This window comes from Schistocerca serialis, chromosome 5 (genome assembly GCF_023864345.2).
Source record: "Schistocerca serialis cubense isolate TAMUIC-IGC-003099 chromosome 5, iqSchSeri2.2, whole genome shotgun sequence".
Classification (NCBI taxonomy): domain Eukaryota; kingdom Metazoa; phylum Arthropoda; class Insecta; order Orthoptera; family Acrididae; genus Schistocerca; species Schistocerca serialis.
The window spans coordinates 14,477,033-14,504,037 of NC_064642.1; positions in this window are offsets into that span (position 1 = coordinate 14,477,033).

Below are 27,005 nucleotides of genomic sequence, written 5' to 3' on the forward strand. Positions count from 1 at the left end.
GTGGTCACACCCCATACTGAGCACATTAACCAGTGGTCAGAATGTGTGTGTAAATCCGTTAAGTTGGAAAAAACGAAGAAAATTTTTGTCTACCGTTATGCATTTTGCAGTTGTTTACATTCTGTAGTCCTTACAATGTTTCTGCTTTACTATCACCTGTTTATATTGTTTTGTGGCAAAATAAACGCAACCTTGCAAAATGTCCGTTTATTGCTTTAATTTTGGACACCAGTATAGTTGGCATCTGACTGCTCAGGAAGTCACACCTAGTGATACGTGGCTGGCGACCACGGGGCTCCGACCTGAGTCGTGGCATTGCTTCCACTTACTTATGCCAGCCTCCTCACTTTTATCTTTCCTATCTGGCCACCCTCGGCCAGCTATTGTTCTTTTCCGACCCTGACGCTATTAGGTTCAAATGGCTCTGAGCACTATGGGACTCAACTGCTGTGGTCATAAGTCCCCTAGAACTTAGAACTACTTAAACCTAACTAACGTAAGGACAGCACACAACACCCAGCCATCACGAGGCAGAGAAAATCCCTGACCCCGCCAGGAATCGAACCCGGGAACCCGGGCGTGGGATGACGCTATTAGGTTTCAAGGGCTAGGGGTCTTTCATTTTCCAACCTGTACTTCTCATGCAGCGTCTGACCCGGAGCGGGCGGCTGCAAAAGGCGTCTGTATCCCATGTTAGGGGCGGCCTACAGAACTGCGGAAGGCAACGGAATACCACCGCGGATTATCTTCCCTGCACAATGCAGTCTCCATTTTATGCACAAAAAATGGCTTCCTCTCATGTTAAATCAGTGTCCGGAGGTAAAATAGTCCCCCATTCGGACCTCCGGGGGGGGGGGGGGGACAACTTGAAAGGAGGCAAAAAATCAAAACGAGAATTGTTACCTGGAATGTCTGAACTCTGCTACAAGCAGGAAAACTAGAAAACCTTAAAAGAGAGATGGAAAAGAATCATATGAACCTCGTAGGAGTTGCTGAGGTAAGATGGAATGGACATGGAGAGTTGCAGTCAGATGAATATGTATTCTACTACTCAGGAGGAGAAGTAAAACTAATTAATGGAGTAGGAATGATTATGACAAAGGAATTGGCTAAATGTGTGGAATATGTAGACTATGCAAATGACCGGGTTATTGGTGTAAGGCTGAAAGGAGCACTAAAAGATTTACTGATTGTCCAGGTGTATATGCCAACTTCAGAACATGATGACCAAATTGTAGAGGAAACGTACAGTGTAATAGAGAGAATAATGGACGAAAATAAAAAATGCTGCAAAATAGTAATGGGAGACTGGAACGCCATTGTGGGAGAAGGGAAAGAGGGAAACATAGTAGGCAGTCACGGTCTTGGAAAGAGAAATGACAGAGGTGAATGGTTAATTGACTTCTGCAGGGAAAGGCAGCTGATAGCGGCAAACACATGGTTCAAGAACCATAAGAGTAGGCTCTACACTTGGAAATCACCAGGGGATAAATACAGAAACCAAATCGATTTTATACTGGTAGAAGAAAGATACAGGAATGGAATCAAGAAGGTGCACACATTACCAGGTGCAGATATTAATAGTGACCACAACTTACTTATGGCAGAAATAGAAATAAGAATGAAAAAACTGAAAAAGGCGACAATGGTGAAGAAGTGGGATTTAGAGAAGATAAGGTCCAACAAAGAACAAATTACAGAAATGGTGTCTCGTGACTTTCTAAACACATTACGAGACAAAGAAGCACCTGATAATGCCAACGAGTACTGGAATATGCTGAAAGAAGGAATCATTAAAGCAAGACAGCAAAATACAGGATATGTAAAAGGGAAAAGGTCAAAAAAACCATGGGTCACACAAGAAATGATTTCCAAGATAGAGGAGAGAAGAAAATTGAAAAACAAGAACACTGAAGATGCAAGAAAGATATACCGAAGGTTAAATAACGAACTGCGAAGAGAAACAGAGCAGGCTAGGAAAAAATGGCTAAAAGAGGAATGTGATGAAATTGAAGAACTGGACAGGAAGGGAAGATACGAATTACTATACAACAGAGTAAAGACTATGACATGGGAACAAAACAGAGCAGGAAGTGCTACTATGGAAATTTTGAGTAAAGACGAAGAGGTAGTGTACAAAGATCGTGACGATGTCCTTCAGAGATGGGAAGAATATACACTCCTGGAAATGGAAAAAAGAACACATTGACACCGGTGTGTCAGACCCACCATACTTGCTCCGGACACTGCGAGAGGGCTGTACAAGCAATCATCACACGCACGGCACAGCGGACACACCAGGAACCGCGGTGTTGGCCGTCGAATGGCGCTAGCTGCGCAGCATTTGTGCACCGCCGCCGTCAGTGTCAGCCAGTTTGCCGTGGCATACGGAGCTCCATCGCAGTCTTTAACACTGGTAGCATGCCGCGACAGCGTGGACGTGAACCGTATGTGCAGTTGACGGACTTTGAGCGAGGGCGTATAGTGGGCATGCGGGAGGCCGGGTGGACGTACCGCCGAATTGCTCAACACGTGGGGCGTGAGGTCTCCACAGTACATCGATGTTGTCGCCAGTGGTCGGCGGAAGGTGCACGTGCCCGTCGACCTGGGACCGGACCGCAGCGACGCACGGATGCACGCCAAGACCGTAGGATCCTACGCAGTGCCGTAGGGGACCGCACCGCCACTTCCCAGCAAATTAGGGACATTGTTGCTCCTGGGGTATCGGCGAGGACCATTCGCAACCATCTCCATGAAGCTGGGCTACGGTCCCGCACACCGTTAGGCCGTCTTCCGCTCACGCCCCAACATCGTGCAGCCCGCCTCCAGTGGTGTCGCGACAGGCGTGAATGGAGGGACGAATGGAGACGTGTCGTCTTCAGCGATGAGAGTCGCTTCTGCCTTGGTGCCAATGATGGTCGTATGCGTGTTTGGCGCCGTGCAGGTGAGCGCCACAATCAGGACTGCATACGACCGAGGCACACAGGGCCAACACCCGGCATCATGGTGTGGGGAGCTATCTCCTACACTGGCCGTACACCACTGGTGATCGTCGAGGGGACACTGAATAGTGCACGGTACATCCAAACCGTCATCGAACCCATCGTTCTACCATTCCTAGACCGGCAAGAGAACTTGCTGTTCCAACAGGACAATGCACGTCCGCATGTATCCCGTGCCACCCAACGTGCTCTAGAAGGTGTAAGTCAACTACCCTGGCCAGCAAGATCTCCGGATCTGTCCCCCATCGAGCATGTTTGGGACTGGATGAAGCGTCGTCTCACGCGGTCTGCACGTCCAGCACGAACGCTGGTCCAACTGAGGCGCCAGGTGGAAATGGCATGGCAAGCCGTTCCACAGGACTACATCCAGCATCTCTACGATCGTCTCCATGGGAGAATAGCAGCCTGCATTGCTGCGAAAGGTGGATATACACTGTACTAGTGCCGACATTGTGCATGCTCTATTGCCTGTGTCTATGTGCCTGTGGTTCTGTCAGTGTGATCATGTGATGTATCTGACCCCAGGAATGTGTCAATAAAGTTTCCCCTTCCTGGGACAATGAATTCACGGTGTTCTTATTTCAATTTCCAGGAGTGTATAAAAGAGCTATATGACACAAACAGGAAACCAGAAACTCTGGAACTTGAATCACACAACAGTGTAAGTGATGAAGAGAAAGGACCGACCATCATAATGGAAGAAGTAAAGTCTGCCATTGCTGCAATGAAAAATGGCAAAGCAGTAGGTACAGATACAATATCGGGAGAAATACTAAAATGCTTGAACCACAATGGAATAAGAGAAATATTGAGGTTATGTAATAAAATATATGACAGTGGTGAATGGCCTGAGGACTTTTTGACAACAGTAATGATTCCATTACCGAAAAAACAAGGAACCAAGAAATGCAGCGAGCACAGGACAATCAGCCTCATTTCACATGCAGCCAAAGTGATGTTAAGAATAATTAATAAAATAATTGAGAAAGTAATAGAGGAGAATCTCGGCGAGGAGCAGTTTGGCTTTAGACGGAATACGGGCACCAGAGGTGCAATAGGGCTCCTACGAATCTTGGGAGAAAGGTTTATTGAAAAAGGAAGAGACCTATATATGTGCTTCATCGATTTAGAAAAGGCATTTGACAATGTGGTTTGGAACAAGCTGGCGACTATTATGAGGGAAAAGAGAGTGGACTGGAAAACCAGAAGACTTATAAACTCATTATACCTTAATCAAAAAGTTTCAGTTAAAGTGAGAGGAGAAAGTACAAACTGGATCAGACTAGGGAAAGGAGTAAGACAAGGATGCTGTTTATCACCTACTCTTTTCAACCTGTACTTGGAAAGTATGATTGACCAACGCTCATTAGATGACAAAGGAGTAGAAATTGGAGGAAGAAGAGTAGGGTGCTTGAGATTTGCTGATGACATGGTCCTTCTAGCCACAGGGGAAAAAGAATTACAGGATTTGGTGGACACCATTGCAACTAACGGAAAAAAATATGGAATGAAAATTAACACAAATAAAACAAAAGTATTGGCAATAGGAGGAAATAAGGAAATAAAAATTGTGCTGAATGGAGAAACACTAGAACAGGTGCAAAGTTTTAAGTATCTTGGAAGCAGGATAGACACCGACTGGAAGTGCACCACAGAAATCAAAACAAGGATAGCAATGGCAAAAGAGGCGTTTTATAAGAAAAGGAGAATCTTCTGCAGCGGTCTGGACAGAGAACTCAGAAAGAGACTCATAAAATGTCTTGTATGGAGTGTTCTTCTACATGGCGCTGAAACATGGACTATGAGGAAAATAGACGGAGAAAGGCTGGAGGCTTTTGAGATCTGGACATGGCGGAAGATGGAAAGAATAAGTTGGATGGACAGAGTAAAAAATGAAGAGGTACTGAGAAGAGTGGGAGAGAAAAGACAGTTACTAGATGCAATAAAGAAAAGAAAAAGAAATTGGATTGGGCATATATTAAGAAAGAATGACGGACTGATAAAAACAGTTTTAGAAGGTTATGTAGAAGGGAAAAGGAAGCGAGGAAGGAAGAGATTCCAGATACTGGATGACACGATGGACGGTACAACATACAGCAGCCTTAAGAAGGAAGCAATGGATCGCAGAAAATGGAGAGGCAAAGGACCTGCTAATATAGCAGATAACTGATGATGATGATAGTTGGCCAAGATATTACACGGTGAATCTCTGGTCCTCCCATCTGAGTTCGTGCTACTAGCACAAAACAACAAATATTCAGCCCTTCCAGCACTTGTACAATGTGTCAAAGAGCACGCCCAACGCCCCCAAGTACCACCACCCGCTCATCACACTGCACTTAAAGTGTCTACCTGTACAAAAGCCCTTTCCGATTGTAAATATGTTATGTTTCGTGATGATACAGTGCGGCGTGCGTTCTGTGCCACGTTTGGCACTATAGCCTTCTTTGCCAAGAAAAATGGCTCCGAGCACTATGGGACTTAACTTCTGAGGTTATCAGTCCCCTAGAACTTAGAATTACTTAAACCTAACTTACTTAAGGACACCACACACATCCATGCCCGAGGCAGGATTCGAACCTGCGACCGTAGCGGTCGCGCGGTTCCAGACTGTAGTGCCAAGAACCGCTCGGCCACACCGGCCGGCTTTGCCAACACCTGAACTGTTATTCTAGGAAGGCCGTACTCGTATCAACGCTGCTTGTGACCTCTCTGACAGAGAGAAGGGTTTATCTCTACAAGCGCAGTGTGCAAACAGGTGGTGACTGATGGCCAGCCACAGAGGACTGTCATTGTGTACGCTTGGCATAAACACTCCGTGCGCTTATAGAATGTGAATAATCCAACGCAAAGAAATTTTGTGTCATCACTCTGTTAGACATTCAGTTCCTTCAGGTACCATGCACTGAAGACTGTGTCGTCACTTCATTATTTTCCATTCTTATGGCTCATATACGTTTCATGTGATAAGTGAGATGCAGAGATTCGACGTTTTCGTGCACACACTTTGTTACATAGGCATTTACCTGAATTAAACTGTTCAGCGGTCTCCGGCTTCATTAAAACGTGTACAGTGTATGCCTGCTTATTCTTAGTTCATAATTCGTTTGCGCAGGGTGCATGCATAAGTGAAACCTTTTTAAAGTGAAAGTGCTTGTTTCTAACATCAGCCTGTTTCAGGTACACTATCCAGTATTATTCTATTTGACAGGTGAAGCAACTCGAATGCTGATGATATTAATACTGCATGTAATGACGCAGCACTTTGAACCTAAGCAAGCTACACAGAAAGGGAATGAACCGTTCCAAGTACTACTGCTATTCTGTGTTCAGTACCGGATGCTATACCAAACCATTTCGAATGTCTATCTATGAGCTAAGTAAAATCTGAAATGCTCTGCTCAACTTGGTGCTATCCTTGAAGTGTTTCAGCTGAGACTATAGGCTTTCACAATTGTCTGGAACATGTATGTGAATTTTTTTTAAGTTTCTACATTTTGGTCTTTCAGTAAGGTTATGGATGCGCAGAGTAAGCGCAAAACATGGTGCCTAATGCTTATGTCCTTTAAAGTAATTTATGTAAATTTTAATTTATGTAGATCTGTTAGGTTCAGAATAATTAATTGTGAGGTTTGCTTATTTGAGCATTACTGCAAACGACTTTCCCTACTTCTGGATTCCTGTACTGAATATTTATCATGGCATAGCTTTATTAATTTGTTAATTGTTTGGATTGTGTGTGTGGATTGTAAGAGAAATTGTTGTATAGAGCACAGCTTGCAAACTTGTTGAAACTGAGAGTAGCAATAAATGTATGATATGTTAACATAATTGTGAGTCAATCATTCGTTTCCACCCTTTCTTGCCCTGTACCGCAGTCAACGCTACACAAGACTCAAAACAGTCACTTGCCTGTACATCATACTACCGAGCCCAAGGAGGTAAGTTGGGCCGCCACCGCCATTGCGACATTAAAGCTGGAACGACAGCGTGCACATTTGTCGATACTTGCAACTCACGCTGCGGCACACCAGAATCCATCACCACGGAACAGGGCTGCCAACTTGAATTGGTGCTCTTCGCGGCATTCTGCAACCTTTGTGGTTTAAACCTACCTGCACCACCACCTACCACCTGCAGGGCAGTGGATTGGTCGAGAGTTGACACTTGTGCCTTGGCAGATCTTGAACCGAGACTCTGCCCTGCTTCTGGAAGTGTTCACTGCCTACAAGAAAGACCTGAAAGCATAGTCGGCCAAAATCTTATAAAGTGAATCTCTGGTCCTCTCGGCAGACTTCGTGCTACCTGCACAAAATAGCAAAACTTCAGCCCCACCAGTTGTTGCATAATAAGTGAAAGACCGCATCCGACGTTCCCAAGTACCGCCACCCACTAATCACATTGCACCTAAAGTATTTGTACACAGAGCCTTGTAAAACAGTAAATACATTACGTTGCGTGATGATACAGTGCTGCCTGCACTCCAGTCGCCTTATCCAGGCCCATAAAAAGTCATCAAATGAAACACGCTGTCAATAATAAAGTCTCTATCGCCAGTCGGTCGAAACCAACAGGTAATGCTTCAAGAGGGCAACACCCCACAGGCCCAGGCGGTTACAACAGCTTCAGGATCCAGCCACCTCTGACTACCACGCAGACAGCCACATCCAATGCGACACCATCTGTCACCATCCACCTCAATGTTGCTGCCTTCATCCGAAATGTTGTTTCCACCGAACTCTTGGGTGATGGCTTAACTAAACTTCCCTCAACAATGAGTTGCCTCCGAACAATGCTGCATGTATTCGAGGACTGGAACAAATTTATTCCCTTCTAAACAACATTGATTACGCAGCCATCTCGTCTGAAGTGTCCAAGGATGGTGTCCTCACCGTTACATGCCCTAAGATTACTAGTGCACAAACAACGCATTACCCACTGCACACAACACGTCGGATGCATCAGCAGGGGGGATCGCCTCCTTTGCCTTTTATGCACCTGTCAACATCTATGTACGAGCGCCCCTGATGACTCCCTCAACAGCTGTTTACCATAAGCATCACTCCTAACTCCACAACTCTGACCACTGAGAAACGGTTCGACCATGCCTTGCACCAGTTCCAGCCGCAGTATGATCAGTCACATGCATTTATGCCAACTATCACCAAGAAAGGGTCTGATCATGTATCGCACCCACCCTAGCAATGACATGGTTGGCCACACCCATCTGCACCACCGAACCCTTTGCTCTACCAGGTCTGTGCCAACTGTCCCATCAGTCGATCATTTGATGTCATCATGAACGTCATCCCTTCAGTGTTTCGCACTACGAGGGGGGGGGGGGGAAAGGGGGCTCTATGTGCGGATATCGATACCTACGAGCATCGCTGGTGAACAAATACTCTTTGATCTTTGAGGAGGAAAAAGACGCCTGTGTGTTCTGAGCTATGATTGTGAGTGGACGTTTTTCATGTATCGTGCTTGTTCAATAAATTGTGTATCAGTACCATCGCTTGCGTCTCGTCTCGTTTATTCGTTCGTTCATACTGCCTTGTAGCGAATTCCACCAACTCTGTTACAACGGAGGAGGTTACAATAAAGGGGAGATGGCGTTGTCTATGCCGAGCACAGACGTCAGGTGAAGCCTGTCTGCTGGCTTGGAGAGTCTTAGAAGTCTGTTTCTCCGTTAAAGCCCTGTGTTGAACAACACTCTCAGCGTTAATGCATTCAACTGATAGTCAGTTCTTAGTACGTACTTTGAAACAATATACATTCGAGGATGAATACTCAACATCAGACAGTTGAAAAATTAAATTTTTAGTGCGCATTCTCATTCGTCGGGCATGGTGCACATGGAAACAAAACAGAGGAACGTTTTATTTCTGTTTTAGGTGAGATCGAAGAGCAACATTGCAATACGAACACGTCACTAAAACTCTCAGCAATATGGTGGGGGCAGGCTTCACATTTTTTGGCGTAAGGGCGTCTTCCTACATTCTAAGCAGCGCAGCGTGCATTCAGAAGCAATTATGAGATGGAACTGCCGAGTTAACAGAGCATTGTGCGTTGGTATCGGAAATTTAGGGACACTGGCAGTTTCTATAAACAGAAAAATACCTGTACACCAAGTGTGCCAGATGCAACCGTGGAGAGAATGAGATAAAGTTTCGTACGTCTTTCAAAAAAATCGGTGGGCTGCGAAAGCCACGAACTTGGAATACTGCATCAAACTGTGTGGATGATTGTACGGCGGCAGTTGCATTTTAAGCTTCACTGCCTGCAGTTCGTGTAACAATTAAAACCGGAAGATTACGGCCGGTGCCTTCAGTTTTGCATCGCCATACAGGAAGCACTCTAGAATGAACATTTCGCTTCCAAGCCAATATTCAGCGACAGTGCAACCTTCTATTTACCCGGAAAGATTAATAGCCACAGTTTGAGAGTGTGGGGCACTGAACATACCTGTAAAATTTTGACACATGATCGAGATTCGCTGAAGATTCATGTTTTCTGCGCAATGCCACAGAAGAAGCTGTATGGGCCACTTTTCTTCTGTGACAAGATTGTGATGGGCATCTCTTACCTCGATATGTGGCAGTTTGGTAGTTTCCACAAGACAGGGCAGGACCTCACTGGAGCACCGATGTTCGTCGCTACCTGAAAGACGAGCTTCCTCATCGCTGGATTGGACGTAGTAGGGAAGATGATGTGGCTCCGTTCCCTTGTCCTGCCCCCTCTCCAGATCGTCTCACCTGAAGTCATTTGACGTTTTCCTTCGGGATTCATTAAGAACCATGATTTTACGTACTCCACTGTCAAGAACACTGGTACAGCTCAAAGAATGCACCAGTGCAGTCATGACCGTTGGCAAGATGTTGTTCCATAAGGTATGGAACGATACAGACTGCCGCAGAGATGTGTGTCGTGTGACTAGAGAGGCACATATAGAACGTTTGTAGACTGCAAAATGCATTCCGTAGTTTCACCTTAACCGATCAGTACGTCACCACAACCAGTTTTCCTCCAGTCACATTCGTTGGCTCCACCAACTCACAACCAAAACATAATACTGGAATACGAAACAACACCCCAAGAAATCCTGTCCTATTCCGACAAACATACAAGAAATACATACGAAAACCAGTAACCAGCTTTATAAACCAGATCAATAATCGCAAGTCTTGTGCTATCCACGTCGAAAACAAAATTAATCAGTTAGTGTCTTCTGCCAAAACAAGTCATTAGACCCTGTGATCCTCCCTCATTGGCTATTGCATAGCTTTGACTAATGGAAATGAATTGCCAACAACTGGAACACAAGCGAAGGAACTGCCGACACCGTAGGCGCACTTTAACCCTTGGCCAGCTTACGGTTCTACTCGTACATCAGCCATATTTGTACATGTAATATTTGGTGAACTATAGAGATCTGAAAACGAATGTATCATTTATAGTAGCCCTGTATATGACTATGAGTTCACATATATTAGCCCTTTCACACCATCCCCCGATATTTTTCAAACATAAAATGCCTGTTATTGGTATGATAGCTACAACTAGGCTTTTGTGGTACTTACCTACGGCAAGCAACTTTTTCCTCCTTTGACTTATCTCAGTTTCCATGCGTAGTAGTAACAATTATTTACGATTACTGTCACAAATAAATAGATGTGTAAAAACAGTGCAAATACAAGTGACATTAAATTTTCGGTCATAGCACAGAAGGTAAATAAACAGCGTTATATGAAAAGTTACGTAACAGTCCCAGTTCTATGTTGACGATGCGCAGTACACTAGGCTAACTCCAGAGATATTCCTGCTCTACGGCTCCTCCATAGATTTTCCTGCTCTACGGAAAAGTTGTGTGATTTATACTGAGACCAACGAAGTGATTCACCACGTCAGTGACATGATCTCGGTGTAATGCGACAGGTTAACTAATATGGGACTCTGTAACATGAAATCTTTTATCGAATTAATGCAGGGGCCTGGCGTAAACGGAGGAAGACGTAAGCAGTTTTTCACGAACCGTACCCTGACAGTCGGTGATGCCACGACCACTACGCCTAACAGTGCACAGGTCAGAAGCAGTTTCATCTTTCGCTTTATCGAAGTCTTTCTTATTATGTCAACTGTAGCAAATATATTTCTGCTGCAGCAGTTATACCTCAGTGGCGAAGTAATAGCATTCGCTGTGGAAGACATGTCAGTGATATGGGAGTGGGTCCTTTTAATGACTTTCCATCTGTTGGTTGTAGTGAGATTTAATTACGGTAACAGGAACCTAGAAATGATGACAAGAGAGAGTGTGAGACTCTCAGTTTCATTGTGCAGCTGGCTTTTATGCATCAAGATAATTGGCTTCGTTAAACACCAGTATGGAACGTGCGTACAGACGAAGTGGTTTGCTTTCCCAGTTCTCCATTACATAAATGACTTAATTTGGATGTGGAAGAACGTGCATGGAAAGTGTAAAGTGAAACATTCGTGCATATTTGAAGGAGGGAAGTGGAGAGATTTCCCTATTTGTCAACACACATTCACATTTATTTTCAGTTTTTTGGCTTTTGACGTAGGAATAATAACAACAGAATCCTGCGACATTGTGTGTTTAACGGATGACGAGAAAGCAGCAATGACTGAAGTGGGCAAAGACGACTACGAGAAGACTTCAGATGCGTTTCAACGCACAGAAAATCGGTGTCTCAAAGGTTCGCTAAAGAAATTATTATACTTTTTCTGTTTATTGTTCGAAATTTTGAGATTCCTTTGGAACTGCAATCAACAGTCTGAAATTCATGATTATTATTATTTCATTCTGCAGAAGATGAACGGCGTCTTAGCAGCTGTAATAATATACTTTGTTAATAACGCATTGTTGTTTAAGCTTATTCCGTGCTGATAAATGGATGTAATTTGTACTTCGGCCGTAGGAAATATATGTCACGTGGATGAACGATTAAAATTTTTCGCCATTACATAACCGTTTACTGCTTTTGTTTATATAAATCACTGCCGTGTTATTATTACTATCATTGTTATTATTATTTATGGCCTCGTTCGTCTTTACGTGATATTGATACAGCGAGAAAGTTTATGGTCAATTCTAGTGTCTAATGTCTAGTGTCCGATCTCTGTGTCTGGCCATATCCTCACTGCAAGTGGTTTGTATATTATGGGTGTTGGACGCAGTAATGTCAATGAAGAAAGTGGATGACTGAGTAAGATTGTTTTGTAGGTTATTATGTTGCGGTTTCAGTAAATTTGGAAATTTTCATTTCCTACAACAATGGAAGTATCCTGTCTGTAGCATGGAGGGAAATGTTTCATTAATTGATACTGTTGGTCCAATTCCTGGTAGTTTTTTTGACAACATCAACATGCTGTTTCAAATATTCCATGGCTGCTAAGGTTTCACATTAAAGTGTAATATGTGAGATGGCCTCTTTTTGATCTGGTTATTTCCTCACCTATAATCTATTCCACAATCTTTCAGTATATGTTTCCGGTAGTTTCCCATCGCTATGACATCGCATCATTGTCAAAAATCCCTCAGTTTCTGCATGCAATCTTGCTCGAAGCTTACAAACCGACATTATCCTGACTGGCGTCATTCGTGTGTTTCCAGTGCAGTTCTTTTCTTATCTTGGTGTCTATTATTTCTGCCTTAGACCTTAGGACTGTTCTGGGTGTTTCTGGCAGACTAAGTAGTGCGTAAGTAATGACTGCGGCTACCATTACTTTTATGGATTGATGGGTTGCTACTGTAAAAAATGTTTACTTTTCTGGCAGCTGCTTAATATCTGTTATTCCACTGCAAATGTTTGGAGAAAAGATCGGGAAAGAATCCACTGTATTTAGGGAAACCACTCCTGCATCGTTCAGGTCAGCTGTCGCACTCTGGTTCCTTGCCAGTGGTAAATCTTATACCAGCCTGATGTTTAAACTTAGAATTTCAAAACCACTGATCCAAAGTGTCGTCTCAGAAACGTGTGGAGCAATAAATACTTCGCTGAAAGGCTTTTGAAGGCAATAAATAATACTAATTTTATTAACAATATATTTTATTTTAATATTGATTTTTTGAAGAATACAAAGCTATAAACTACTTTATATTTTTTACTTAAAGTCGTCTAACAGTCTTAATACTGTCTGGTTATGGATGGTCTGTGAATTTTTGATGCGATGTTCACATTGTTGCGAAAAGATAAGAGTCAGAAGAGACTGAGTGATTCCTGTTCGCGCGATAAGTATTGATGACAAGAAATGTATTCGAGTTATTATTAGCTTAAGTGGTGTGTTACTCTACACGTCTGAATTCGTCATTGTTCTGTAATGTCCTATTTGTAATTTTAGAAAAAAACATTGTCAGTTTCTTGCTGGGGTAATGAAATTTTGACATGGGTTCTTCCGCTGTTTCTTAACGCATTAGCAATATGCTCTCTGTAAACTGAAAATTCATCTCTACTCTGAACTGCCTCTGTTAACACCATGCAGTTTCCGATTTGACTCGCAGAGCTTCTTGTCTTCTTTCCTGACTTGTGTATTTCTTGCCATTTCGTCGTGTGGCAGTTCGTATTTTTTGGCCAAATACTTCGTAGCATCCCTAATTTCGCTTCTGTTTTTTGTAATCTTGGGATGTGACATCCCAAAGACACGAGAGGGCCTGAAAATCTCCAATTATTTTCAATGTTGTCTCCGAGGCAGGCAAGTAGGAACTGATCAGGAAAGTTTACTGAGTACAATAAGTGACGCAACATAGTCGCAAGTTCCCTCATTTCGATGAGGGAATTTAGACTTGCAACATTTGAATCGGTTCAGTCGCCAACCACGAGAAAAATCTCGGAACAGTTCTGAAACTTGTTCGGCGAAATGTGTTCCGCGACTTCGTCGCTTGAGGCTAAGTTATCAGTGAACCACGAATTGAATCGTCGCTTAGGACTACAGTATCAGTGAACCGCAATTTGAATGCTTCAACTCATACAAATATCTGGTGTAAGATTTTGAATGGATAGGAAATGGAACGAGCGCATAGGTTCACTTGTAGGTAAGGCAGATGGCAAACTTCGATTCACTGGCAAATTGCTAGGAAAGTGAAATCATTCTACAAAGGAGACTGTTTATAAAACGATGGTGCGGCCCATAATAGAATACTAATCATGTGTGCGGGACCAATACCATATAGGACTAGGGGATATCGAACGTGTTCAGAGAAGGGCAACACGAACGCCCACTTTGTGTGACCCACGGGAGATTGGCTCGGAGATGCTGGAGAACCTGAACTAGTAGACGCCTGACGTAAACTATACCGAGACAGTGTACATAACAATGTTCCAAGGACCGGCTTTTAAATGATGACTAAGAATGTGCAACAAGACGTATCGCTCCCGCAGGGATTGCAAAGACAAGATTAGACTAATGGTTAGCAATCATTCTTCCTGCACTCCTTGCACGAATGTAACTGGAAGTATCCATAATAATTGGTACAGTGGGAAGTACGCTCTGCCATGTACTTCACAGTGTTTTGCGGAGTATGGATGTAGATGTAGATTCTGGTAGTAGTTCTGCGCATGTGCCCTTTGACGGTATTTGTTAACGGGAGGGACTTCCGTTAGACAAAGTATTGTTTAGGAAAGGGGCTAAATAGCTGCAGTCACGAACGATAGCAGTCGAGTTTAGGCTTGTTCTGCGCATCTATGTTACGCATTCTTCGACAGCCAGTTATCGTTCGGTAGTGTTTTCAGTGCTTTGTTGTGAATGTCGTAGCTGATGTGAGCATTAAACGTGATCGTAGCGAGTTATTTAGCGATTTTTTTTTTCCATTTGTTGCGAGTTGTTACGGCTGATGTCGATGATAAGCGCGAAGTTCTGCACAACCAAGCGAGAGACTAATTTGCAGTATACACGCTTTCTACAAGCGCAGAGCACACGTATGCGCTTATCGCAACCGTCGCTTGGAACTGGCAACAATGAAATCCCCGTCCATGTCTCGAGCTGCGCGAACCGCCATTGTTCATTTGACCGCCACACAAATCACAAATTAACGATCAAAACAATTAAGGCTATCGAAAACGAACTAGACACCGGGCCCAGATGGAATTCTAATTAATTCCCACATTAAGTAAGCTGGGCAGTTTAGTCTATAATCCGACTAAACTGCCCAGCTTACTCAATGTGGGAATTAATTAGAATTCCGTCTGGGCCCAATGACTAGTTCGTTTTCGATAGCCTTAATTGTTTTGATCCTTAATTTGTGATTAGTGTGGCTGTCAAAAATTGCTGTTTTGTTACCCTTATTTAAGCAATACTTTTTCAAAGGCAGTTTTTTTAATGTCTCAGCTCTCAGCCTCTTTACAGTTTCGACACGACTGATCCACGAGATATTAAATGGAAGATTCGGATCCGTTTGTTGACCTTATAGATGACAATTTCCTTGTATAAAGCACTTTCACCAGGATCTGAGTATAGGAATCATGGTAGGCTTCACGCGTAACACTTCTTATGAATGAAAAATTTTTAGTGCCTGTTTTGTGGCGAGAGGGTTAACAGTCTCTGTGTTCTCTTAATATTTATCAACGACGCAATCAAACTACGGGGTTGTCGTAATATTTTAAATTTCCTTTTGTTTGTTTGAAGACATACAACATTAGAAGGAGCCGACAGTCATAATGTAAGACAGCGGACATCTTCGTAGACTCCAAGAAGATTTATGTTACTGTCCTTGACAGAAATGGGCATCCCAAAGAAATTGCTGCTACTTGTAGATGTATGCTTAAACTACACGAAAGCTAGTGCTAAGATGGCAGATAAAATGACAGAAATTTTCCAATTGGATACATGATTAATACAAACAGATACATTACCACCTGTCCTTTTCCATCTGGCTCTCAAAAATGTAGTGGAGAAGTTCAACAAAGAGACCTGTCAGTGTATTCAAATCAACAATGAAAATATTACCTATCTAGCCTAAGCGTGTGATATTACCCCAATAGCATGCACATAAGAAGAACTGAAAGAAGCATTCAGATCATGGAATCAGTGGCATCGAGATTCGGGCTAAAAGTTAGTACCAAAAAGACTGAGAGTTCAGAGTACCGAAACGACTGAGTCAATGACGTTAGGAAGAGAGCTCCATAACTCACAAGATTTAACGGTGAACTCTACCATGTAAAAACATGGGAGTAATTCAGATATCTTCGATCGATTTTTATTGAAGGAACATCAGCTGAAGCAGAGATTAAGGCAAGACTGCAGGCGTGAATTATTTACTATTACCCGCTAAACCCGGTATTAAAATATAGAAATGTATCACAACAACTAAGACTACACAAAACATTAATAATGCCACTAGTACTACATGACTGTCAAACTTGGAGCACACGAAAACAACACATTAACCAACTTCTTACATCTAAGATAATCGTCCTCGGGAAAATATATACACCAGTATGGAACCCAACTATTTGAGAAAGAGAAGGTGCCAAGTTACAGACATGCAGGTACTAGACGAAGAGCCTAACTTTGTTGGAGAGTTGAAAAGGAAAGGCTCCAACGGGCTGGACATGTAGTGAGAATGGGAAAAACAAGATGGCCCAAAATTGCAATGGACTGGACCCGATCAGGCAGCGACCAGTGGTAAGCCTAGGAAGAGTTGGATGAATGGGGTAGGACAAGCTTGCTGCAACCGATAGTCGGGAGTACCGAGACAAGTAGTAAAAGACAGAAGCAGATGGAGAGCCCTAACTGTGACGTCGAATGGTGCTCCGGGACTGATTGCAAAGAAAGTAAGTAAGAACATAAGTTAGATGCTAAATCTAACTCATTAACAACGCACCTATAATATAGCACTTACCCTGTATGGAGAGCAATGGGCATGTAGGCATAAAGCTACCTTGTAACTATCCTAATCAAGAAAGATAAATGATTGCAGTTGACTGTAAAACTATTTATTCGTAAAACCTACTATTACAAATTATTTCGGCTGTGTGGCCATTATTAAGTGGACTATGGTAAATTTGTGCCTCAACGCATGTCATAAATTTACAAAATATGTGACGTATATTTTTTAAAGCTCTGACACGTGCCGAAGTAAAATTTTCGCAGTACTCCACTTGTTAATAACCACATGGTCGAAACTACAGTAGTGGATTTTATGAACAAATAGTTCTACCATGAAAATCAATCACTATGTTAGTTATAAAAATTTTACATGACCGCGAATCAGAGCCACAACAAGTCAATCAAAGAGAACTGATATGTGTTAGTTAGTTACTTTCATTTTCTATAAATAACTTTGCACGATAATTCGTCATGATGTGGACCGAGTCATTTTACATTCATATTGCAAATTAATTTGTACATCTATTTGCATTCTAAACATCACCATTTATTTATTTATTTTTTCCCGAAATTAAAACAAGATATACAGACTGAGTTAGCAATTCCTGCCCACCACCTTTTACACATTACAAACGTAGAAATTCTTCTACGGAATAGAAGGAGTTGTCAAGGAGAAACTTTTTTCAATTTATTTTCAAATGTTACCTCGCTGTCTGTTAGACATTTTGTATCACTGGGTAAGTGGTCAAAACTTTTGTTGCAGCGTTGTGCATACCTTTCTGTGCTAAACACAACCTTAATATTGTGTAATGAACGTCATTTTTTTCTAGTGTTGTAATTATGTACCTCATTGTTCCTTTGAACTGTAGTGGATTATTTACAACAAACTTCATGAGGGAATAAATATACTGTGGATCAGTATTCAGAATGCCCAACTCCTTGAACACATGTCTACAGATGATCACAGATGAGCACCACATATTCTTACAGCACGTTTTTGGGCAATGAGGACCTTCCTTCTTGAAGAAGAGTTACCCCAGAACATTATTCCATATGACATTACTGAATAAAAATAAGCAAATTATGTCAACGTACTGATTTCTCTCTCCCCAAAATTTGCTATGATTCTAAGTGAAAATGTTGCTGAACTAATTTAGGAGTTCCAAAATGTGTTTTTCCCAATTTAAATTCTCATCAGTATGCACACCTAAGAATTCTGAAGTTTCCACCTTATGTATTATTTCACCATCATGTGTTACACTTATCACTCGTGCAGTACTCCTAGAGGTTCAGAACCGAGTATGATGTGTCTTTATGAAATTCAGGGTGAGACCATTCGCACAAAAATAGTCAATGATACGTTTGAGAACTTTGTTCACCATTTCTCCCATTTCTGTATGTATACTGGGAGTGATTACAATACTGGTGTCATCTACAAAAAGAACTAATTATGCTTGTTGCATATTAGACGGTAGATCATTTGGATGTATGAGAAACAGTAGTGGACTTACGGCCGAGCATGGGGGAACCCCATACGTGATTTCTCCCCTGTGAGAATTGTCCCAAGATTCTATTGGTTGAATTACTACTTAGTACAACTTTCTGCATTCTTTTGGTTAGATATGATATGATCCATTGGTTGACTATACCATAAATCCCGTAAAACTGCAATTTATCTAGGTGTATCCTATGATTCACACAAACAAATGCCTTGGATAGGTCACAGAAAATACCTACCGGTGCTATTTTGTTATTTAATGCTTGTAATATCTGAAGTGTGAACATATAAATGGCATTCTCAGTAGAGCAACCCTTCAGAAACCCAAATATTGATTTGCTGAGGATATTATTGTTGACAAGGTAAGATACTATTCTAGAATACATTACCTACTCAAAAATTTTGGAAAAGATGTCAGCAGTGAAAAATGATGATGATGATTGGTTTGTGGGGCGCTCAACCGCGCTGTTATCAGCGCCCGTACAAAGCCCCAACCTTTGCTCAGTCCAGTCTCGCCACTTTCATGAGTGATACTCTGAAATGATGAGGGCAACACAAACACACTGTCATCTCGAGGCAGGTGAAAATCCCTGATCCCACTGGGAATCCAACCTGGTACCCCGGGCTCGGGAAGCGAGAACGTGAGCGCGAGAACACGAGCTGCGGGCAAGCAGTGAAATAAAACTTCCTGGCAGATTAAAACTGTGTGCCGGACCGAGACTCGAACTCGGGACCTTTGCCTTTCGTGGGCAAGTGCTCTACCAACTGAGCTACCCAAGCAGGGCTCACGCCCCATCCCCACAGCTTTACTTCTGCCAGTACCTCGTCTCCTACCTTCCAAACTTTACAGAAGCTCTCGTGCGAACCTTGCAGAACTAGCACTCCTGAAAGAAAGGATATTGCGGAGACATGGCTTAGCCACAGCCTGGGGGATGTTTCCAGTATGAGATTTTCACTCTGCTGCGGAGTGCTAGTTCTGCAAGGTTCGCAGGAGAGCTTCTGTAAAGTTTGGAAGGTAGGAGACGAGGTACTGGCAGAAGTAAAGCTGTGAGGACGGGGTGTGAGTAGTGCTTGGGTAGCTCAGCTGGTAGAGCACTTGCCCGCGAAAGGCGAAGGTCCCGAGTTCGAGTCTCGGTCCGCCACAAAGTTTTAATCTGCCAGGAAGTTTAATATCAGTGCACGCTCCGCTGCAGACTGAAAATCTCATTCTGGAAGCAGTGAAATGGGTAGTTACTGACGTCTCTCTTATCACCTTTCTTAAAGAGGGGTTTGACAGTGGTACATTTTAGGTTCTCTGGAAAAATGCCTTGAGTTAGTGATGCATTACATATTTCGGATCATACCGGACTTATTTTATGGGAACAAATCTTTAGTACTCTATTGGAAACACCATCAAAACCAGAAGAGCTTTTATTCTTGAGAGAATGTATGACCCTCTTAATTTCAGAAGTAGATTTTGTTTGTACATTCATATGACGTAATTTTTTGAGAGTTACTTCTTCAACATATTGCTGTGATCTTTCTCTTGAACCGCTGGTCCCTATACTTTCTTCTGTGTTGAAGAAATGATTATTAAATACATTTGCTACCTGTGTCTTGTCAGTTATAACCATTTCATTCAATTCAATAGTAATGTTATCCTCTTCTGTGTACCATCAAGTGATCGTTTTTCCAACATGGTTTTACAATACCTACCGTTTTACCCTTCAAAGACCTCAGTCAGTCTTTCTATTTACCAAACCCGTCCCCCTGGCGACCATTACTATCCGGTAGATCAAATCTTTATCCCTTACTGTTGTTCGTTGAGAACAAGAACACAAGATGGTTGAGTGGACTGTTTCCATTAGTCAAGGCCGAACTGCTAGCGAGTCTATGTATTTTCCTTGTCTGACTAACGACACAAGATATAATTTTACTGCTATTGGCGTGCCACTCGGTTGGGCTTTCAACTTCGCAGCTCGAGAGTAGCCACGGCATTCTCATTAACCGCAGCGGACCAAACACAGGCGTAAGCACGGCGACGCAGCAACACCTCACGCGAATGACTCAGCTGGCGCGAAGCAGGTGGTTTTCCCGTTTCCCTGGGCGTAGCGAGAGGTGGCGATCCTATTTTCTCGCATCCGACCTGCTACTGGAGGCCTTGATGGAGTTAATCACCTCCGAACCGAACAACAGCGGCAACCTTGAAAACTGACTTCTGTCGCTGCGTTCACAGACGAGCGTATGTTATGCTCGGCCGTTACTATACGCCTACACCGTCTGTTCAGCCTGAGCTCTGTGTAACGGAACACGCAAAGAGTGGGTCAGTGGCACCAAGGTTAAGGCGTCCTACAAGAAGACTTCTAGCGCCGTTACAATAACACTATTCAACGAATATCCTTATGAATGCAGAACTAAACTGTGATGGTATTAGTAGTAATAGTAGTGTAGCAGTACTGTTTATCCTTAGATTTAAGCATTGGGAGGAGAAAGTTGCAGATTTAAATTTCGTGAAAAGATCTCGCCGCAATTAAAAACGCCTTTGTTTTAATGATCGCCACCCCCAACACCTGTATCACGTCCGTTACACTCTCTCCCCTGATCGCGATACTACAAAACAAGCTGTCCTTTGAAATTCTTCGACGTCCTCCGTCAATCCTACGCGGTAAAGACCCCACGTCCCACAGCAACACTCTAGAGGAGGACGGACAAGCGTAGTTTAGGTAGTCTGCATAGATACTCCGCAAGCCACCGTGCGGTGCGTGGCGGAGGGGACCCTGTACCCTCCTTAGTAGACCTGTTGCATCTTCTGTTCTGCCAACAAATCGCGGCCTTTTATTTGTCTTCTCCACAGAATTATCTACCTCTTCGTGCCAATTTAAGCTGTTCGTAATTATTATCCCTTGGAATTTAGTTGAACTGACAGCCTTTATATTTGTGTGATTTGTAGTGTAACCTAAATGTAACGGACTCCCTCGAACTCGTGTGGGGGACCTAAAACTTGCCATTATTTAGAGTCAAATGCCACATTTCGCACCATACAGATATACTGCCTAAATAATTTTACAATTGCACGCAGTTTGATTAGATGCCGCTTGATTGGAATGGCGTCAAAAACTTTCTGGAAATCTAGAAGTATGATATCAGTTCGAGGTCCCCTGTCGACGCGCTCATTACTTCAAAATGGTTCAAATGGCTCTGAGCACTATGGGACTTAACATCTAAGGTCATCAGTCCTCTAGAACTTAGAACTACTTAAACCTAACTAATCTAAGGACATCACACACATCCATGCCCGAGGCGGGATTTGAATCTGCGGGCGTAGCGGACGCGCGGTTCCAGACTGAAGCGCCTACAACCGCTCGGCCACACCTTCCGGCGTTCATTACTTCATACGAACAAAGAGCCAGTTGTGTTTCACATGGAGGATATTTTCTGAATCGGTGGAGACTATGTATCAATAGATCGTTTTCTTCGAGGTAGCTCCATAATGTTCGAAAACAGTATATGTTCCAAAATCCTGCTGCAAATCGACAGTTGATACTGTTCTGTCATTCAGCGGACTACTTGCGTTTCCTTTCATGAGTACTAGTTTGGTACCTATGGTACTTTGCGGTCTTTAGGTATGGAGCTTCCGTCGAGTGAGCGACTGTATATTATTGCTAAGTATGGATCTATTATATCAGCGCACTCTGAAAGGAACGTAACTGGTATACCAGCTGGACCGGAGGACTTAACTTTTATTAAGGTATTTAAGTTGCTTCGCAACACCGAGGATATCGATTTCATTGTTTCTAACGTTTACGGCTGTTCTTGATTCAAATTTAGGAAGATATACATTGTCTTGTTTGGTGTAGGAATTTTGGAAACCGGCGTTTAGTATGGTGATCAGGTTTTCAATATGAGAACACTATACTTCAATGTTTCATTTACGGCTCCTGATATCGTAAGACCTTTAAATCAGGTGATGCTGAGGGAATTAGATTAAGAAATGAGACACTTAAAGTAGTATATGAGTTTTGCTATTTGGGGAGCAAAATAACTGATGACTATCGAAGTAGAGAGGATATAAAATGTAGACTGGCAAAGGCTAGGAAAGCGTTTCTGAAGAAGAGAAATTTGTTAACATCGTGAATAGATTTAAGTGTCAGGAAGTCGTTTCTGAAACTATTTGTATGGAGTGTAGCCATGTATGAAAGTGCAACATGGACGATAAATATTTTAGACAAGAAGAGAGAAATGTGCTGCTACAGGAGAATGCTGAAGATTAGATGGATAGATCACGTAACTAATGAGGAGGTATTGAATATAACTAGGAAGAAGAGGAATTTGTGGTACAACTTGACTAGAAGATGGGATCGGTTGGTAGGACATGTTCTGAGGTATCAAGGGATCACCAATTTAGTATTGGAGTGCAATGTGGAGGGAAAAAATCGTAGAGGGAGACCAACAGATGAATACACTAAGGAGATTGAGAAGGATGTAGGTTGCGGTAGGTACATCGAGATGAAGAAGCTTGCACAGGATAGAGTAGCACGGAGAGCTGCATCAAAACAGTCTCTGTACTGAAAACCACAACAGCAACAAGACTTTACTACCTCCTAACAACTGAGTTGATGTGTTGAACCCTATACACCACAGGCGAAAGACGCCGATGATTCTGGGTCTTTTCTCGAAGTATATTAGAGTTCTACCATTCAAAATGTGATCATTACACGTCGTAGAAAGGTTCGAAGTTGTTCAGTTGTACGATCCGAAAAGGCCACAAATAAATAAAAAGAAATACATAAAGGTGAAGTTATTATCATTATTGTACATTTTGACTTCAAGGGTTGTAGCTTACAGCTTACAGGACATTATTCCATTCTCATGTGGCAGGAATGTAGGGAAATGTGCGACAGACAGATTAGTGTGGTTGCAGCCTGAATCTAAACCTGCATCTACAACTGTACTACAAAAGGCACCTTACGGTGTGTGGCGGAGGGTGCTTTGCGTACCAGCATCGCTTCCCCCTTTCTTGATCCAGACACGATTGGTTTGCCGGAAGAACAATTGATGGTAAGCCTCTGTGTGGGCTTGAATCTCTCTGATGTTATGTTAGTGGTCTTTCCGCGAGATATAGATGGGATGAAGCCACATGTTCACTGACTTTTCTCTCGGTATTGTAGTAGCGAAGCAGACCGTGACGCAGAACGTAGCGTCTGCCCCTAGAGTTGGCTGGGCTTCTCTGTGACGCCTTACTAAGCGAACCTGCGACAAAACAAATTCAGTCATTACTTTGGAAATTCTCTATTTGCCCTATAAACCCCATCTGGTAAGTCCCAGTCGGTGGAGCAATTCGGAAGTGATGAGTTTCGTAAGTTGCCTCTTACGTGTGTGGATTACATTTCCCGAGGATTTTAACTGAATCTGGCGTCTGCCTTTCCTACAATTAGGCTTATGTGGCAGTTGGACTTCAAATCACCTTCGTAAGCAAACTACCAGATATTTAATGGATGCAGCTGTTTCCACTGTTTGTCCGAGAACAATGTGTTCTTCCGCCCGTTCGTTTATATTGAGGTTAATTGCCAGTCCATGTAGCAAGCGCCGATGCTCTGCAGGTATGCTGCATTTCGCTAAACCTTTCCAGCGTTGTAACGGCTCTATATAGAGGAGCATCATCCGCGAACAAGCTCACGGATATTACAACGTTATCCACTGTAGCATCTATATACATTATGATCGGCAATCGTCCTCGAAAATTGTCTTGAGGCCACATACGAAGCTACTTCTACGTCTAAATACTTCGTGTTATCTCTAATAGGAACTCTTCAGTTCAGCCACGAATCTGTTAAGATATTCCGTACGCTTGCGTTTTGTTCGTTAGGCGACTGTAAGCAATTGTATAGGACGCCTTAGGGAAGTCGTTGAGCACGCCGTAAACCGACTATCGGCATCTACTTCCTTGTGGGTCTCGTGAGCGAACAGAACGAGCTGCTTTTTCCAAGATAGTTATTTAGGAATCAGCATGGGTTTCGAAAAAGACGATCATGTGAAACCCAGCTTGCGCTATTCGTGCACGAGACTCAGAGGGCCATAGACACGGGTTCCCAGGTAGATGCCGTGTTTCTTTACTTCCGCAAGGCGTTTCATACAGTTCCCCACAGTCGTTTAATGAACAAAGTAAGAGCAGATGGACTATCTGATCAATTGTGTGATTGGATTGAAGAGTTCCTAGATAACAGAACGCAGCATGTCATTCTCAATGGAGAGAAGTCTTCCATTGTAAGAGTGATTTCAGGTGTGCCGCAGGGGAGTGTCGTAGGACCGTTGCTATTCACAATATATATAAATGACCTTATGGAGAACATTGGAAGTTCACTGAGGCTTTTTCTCGACGATGCTGTAGTATATCGAGAGGTTGTAACAATGGAAAATTGTACTGAAATGCAGGAGGATCTGCAACGAATTGAAGCATGGTCCAGGGAATGCCAATTGAATCTCAATGTAGACAAGTGTAATGTGCTGCGAATACATAGAAAGGAAGATCCTTTATCATTTAGCTACAATATAGCAGGTCAGCAACTGGAAGGAGTTAATTCCATAAATTATCTGGGAGTAGGCATTAGGAGTGATCTAAAATGGAATGATCATATAAAGTTGATCGTCGGTAAAGCAGATGCCAGACTGAGATTCATTGGATGAATCCTAAGGAAATACAGTCCGAAAACAAAGGAAGTAGGTTACAGTACACTTGTTCGCCCACTGCTTGCATATTACTCACTAGTGTGGGATCCGTACCGGATAGGGTTGATAGAAGAGATAGAGAAGATCCAACGGTGTGCAGCGCGCTTCGTTACGGGATCATTTAGTAATTGCGAAAGCGTTACGGAGATGATAGATAGACTCCAGTGGAAGGCTCTAGAAGAGAGACGCTCAGTAACTCGGTACGGACTTTTGTTGAACTTTCGAGAACATACCTTCACCGAGGAGTCAAGCAGTATATTGGTCCCTCCTACGTATATCTCGCGAAGAGACCATGAGGATAAAATAAGAGAGATTAGAGCCCACGCAGAAGCATACCGACAATCCTTTTTTCCACGAACAATACGAGACTGGAATAGAAGGGAGAACCGATAGAGGTACTCAAGGTACCCTCCGCCACATACCGTCACGTGGCTTGCGGAGTATAGATGTAGATGTGGAATACATGTCAAGTTATTATTCTCTACTTCAGCATGGTCTCGTGTCTACCAAAAGAACAGCTTCTTTCGGCTTCTCTTCATGAGAAGTGGTATATGCTGGATTGTATTTTTGCTTTAAAAATCCAGAGGTGATGTCTGCGCAAAGAGAAATGCCCGTCATACGCTGACGAGCCAGAACATTATGACGACCTGCTTAATAACTTGTTGGTCCATCTTTGGAACGCAGTACGCCACCGACTGTGCGTATCACGGATTCGACATTTTGTTGGTAGGTTTGTGGAGGTATGTCACAACAGATATCCACGCACGAGTCATGCACTTTCTTTAAACAGCGGGCCGCCGATTTGTGTGCGCGGTGATGGCGCCTGTCAGCGACCCAAATGGGTTTACTGGCTTCACACCAAGCGAATTTCATGGCCAAGACATCAACTTGAGTACACTATCATGCTCCTCAGACCACTGTAGCACGGCTCTGGCCTTGAGAGACGGACAATTATCCTGCTGGAAGATGACGTCGCTGGTGGGAAAGACATCAAGCACAAAGGGGTGCAGCTGGTCCACCACTGTCAGCGTGTCTCCGATTACTACCACATGTCCCACGCGAGCGCAGCAGAATGTCTCCCATAGCATGATACTGCTCCCACCAGCCTGTGTCCTTGTCACGTTACAGATTTCGATCTACCGTTCGCATGAATGACGGTGTTTCTGGGACGACCATCGACGTGGTGCACCAAAAACGTGTTTTGTCCGACGAAGCAACACGTTTCCAGTGATCCACCGTCGAGTCTCTACGATCCAGTGGCCACTGCAGTTGTAATTGACGATGTCGTTGGGCCAACATGTGAACACGTAGTGGTCGTGTGCTGTGGAGCCCCATATTTAACAATGTGCGATGAGCGGTGTGCTCCAAAACACTTACGCGTGCACCAGTATTGTGCTCTTTCGGCAGAGATGCCACAGATCACAACTTATCGTGTTTTACAGTGCTGGCAAGCCTCCAGATCCCATGTTTTGAGAAGAGTCGTGGACGTACAACAACCACTTATCACTCAGTGGTGGTTTCACTGTCGTTCTTCTCATAGATGCTCAGCACAGTAGAACGTGAACATTCGATCAGCTACGCCGTTTTCGACATAAACCTCCACATGTTCTGGCTAATAACAACAGCACCTTTGTGAAAGGTGCTTACGTCAGCACATTTCCCCATTTGCGGCCTGTGTCGTCGCTGGAATGATCCTCCATCTGTCTTTCATCCACTTGTATACTTTCCTCACCGTGTCACGTTCCTGCAATGCCATCAGGCGACATCCGGTCTCACGGTGGGCAGTGGTCATAACGTTTTCCCTTATCAGTGTAAACAGTAGGTACTGTTACCCCAGAAAGAGTTGACGAGATGAACATAAACAAACCCCACTTTCAAACATTTGGTATACTATTCATGCGTGCCAGCAGAAGTGGCCGAGCGGTTCTAGGCGCTACAGTTCAGAACCGCGTGACCGCTAC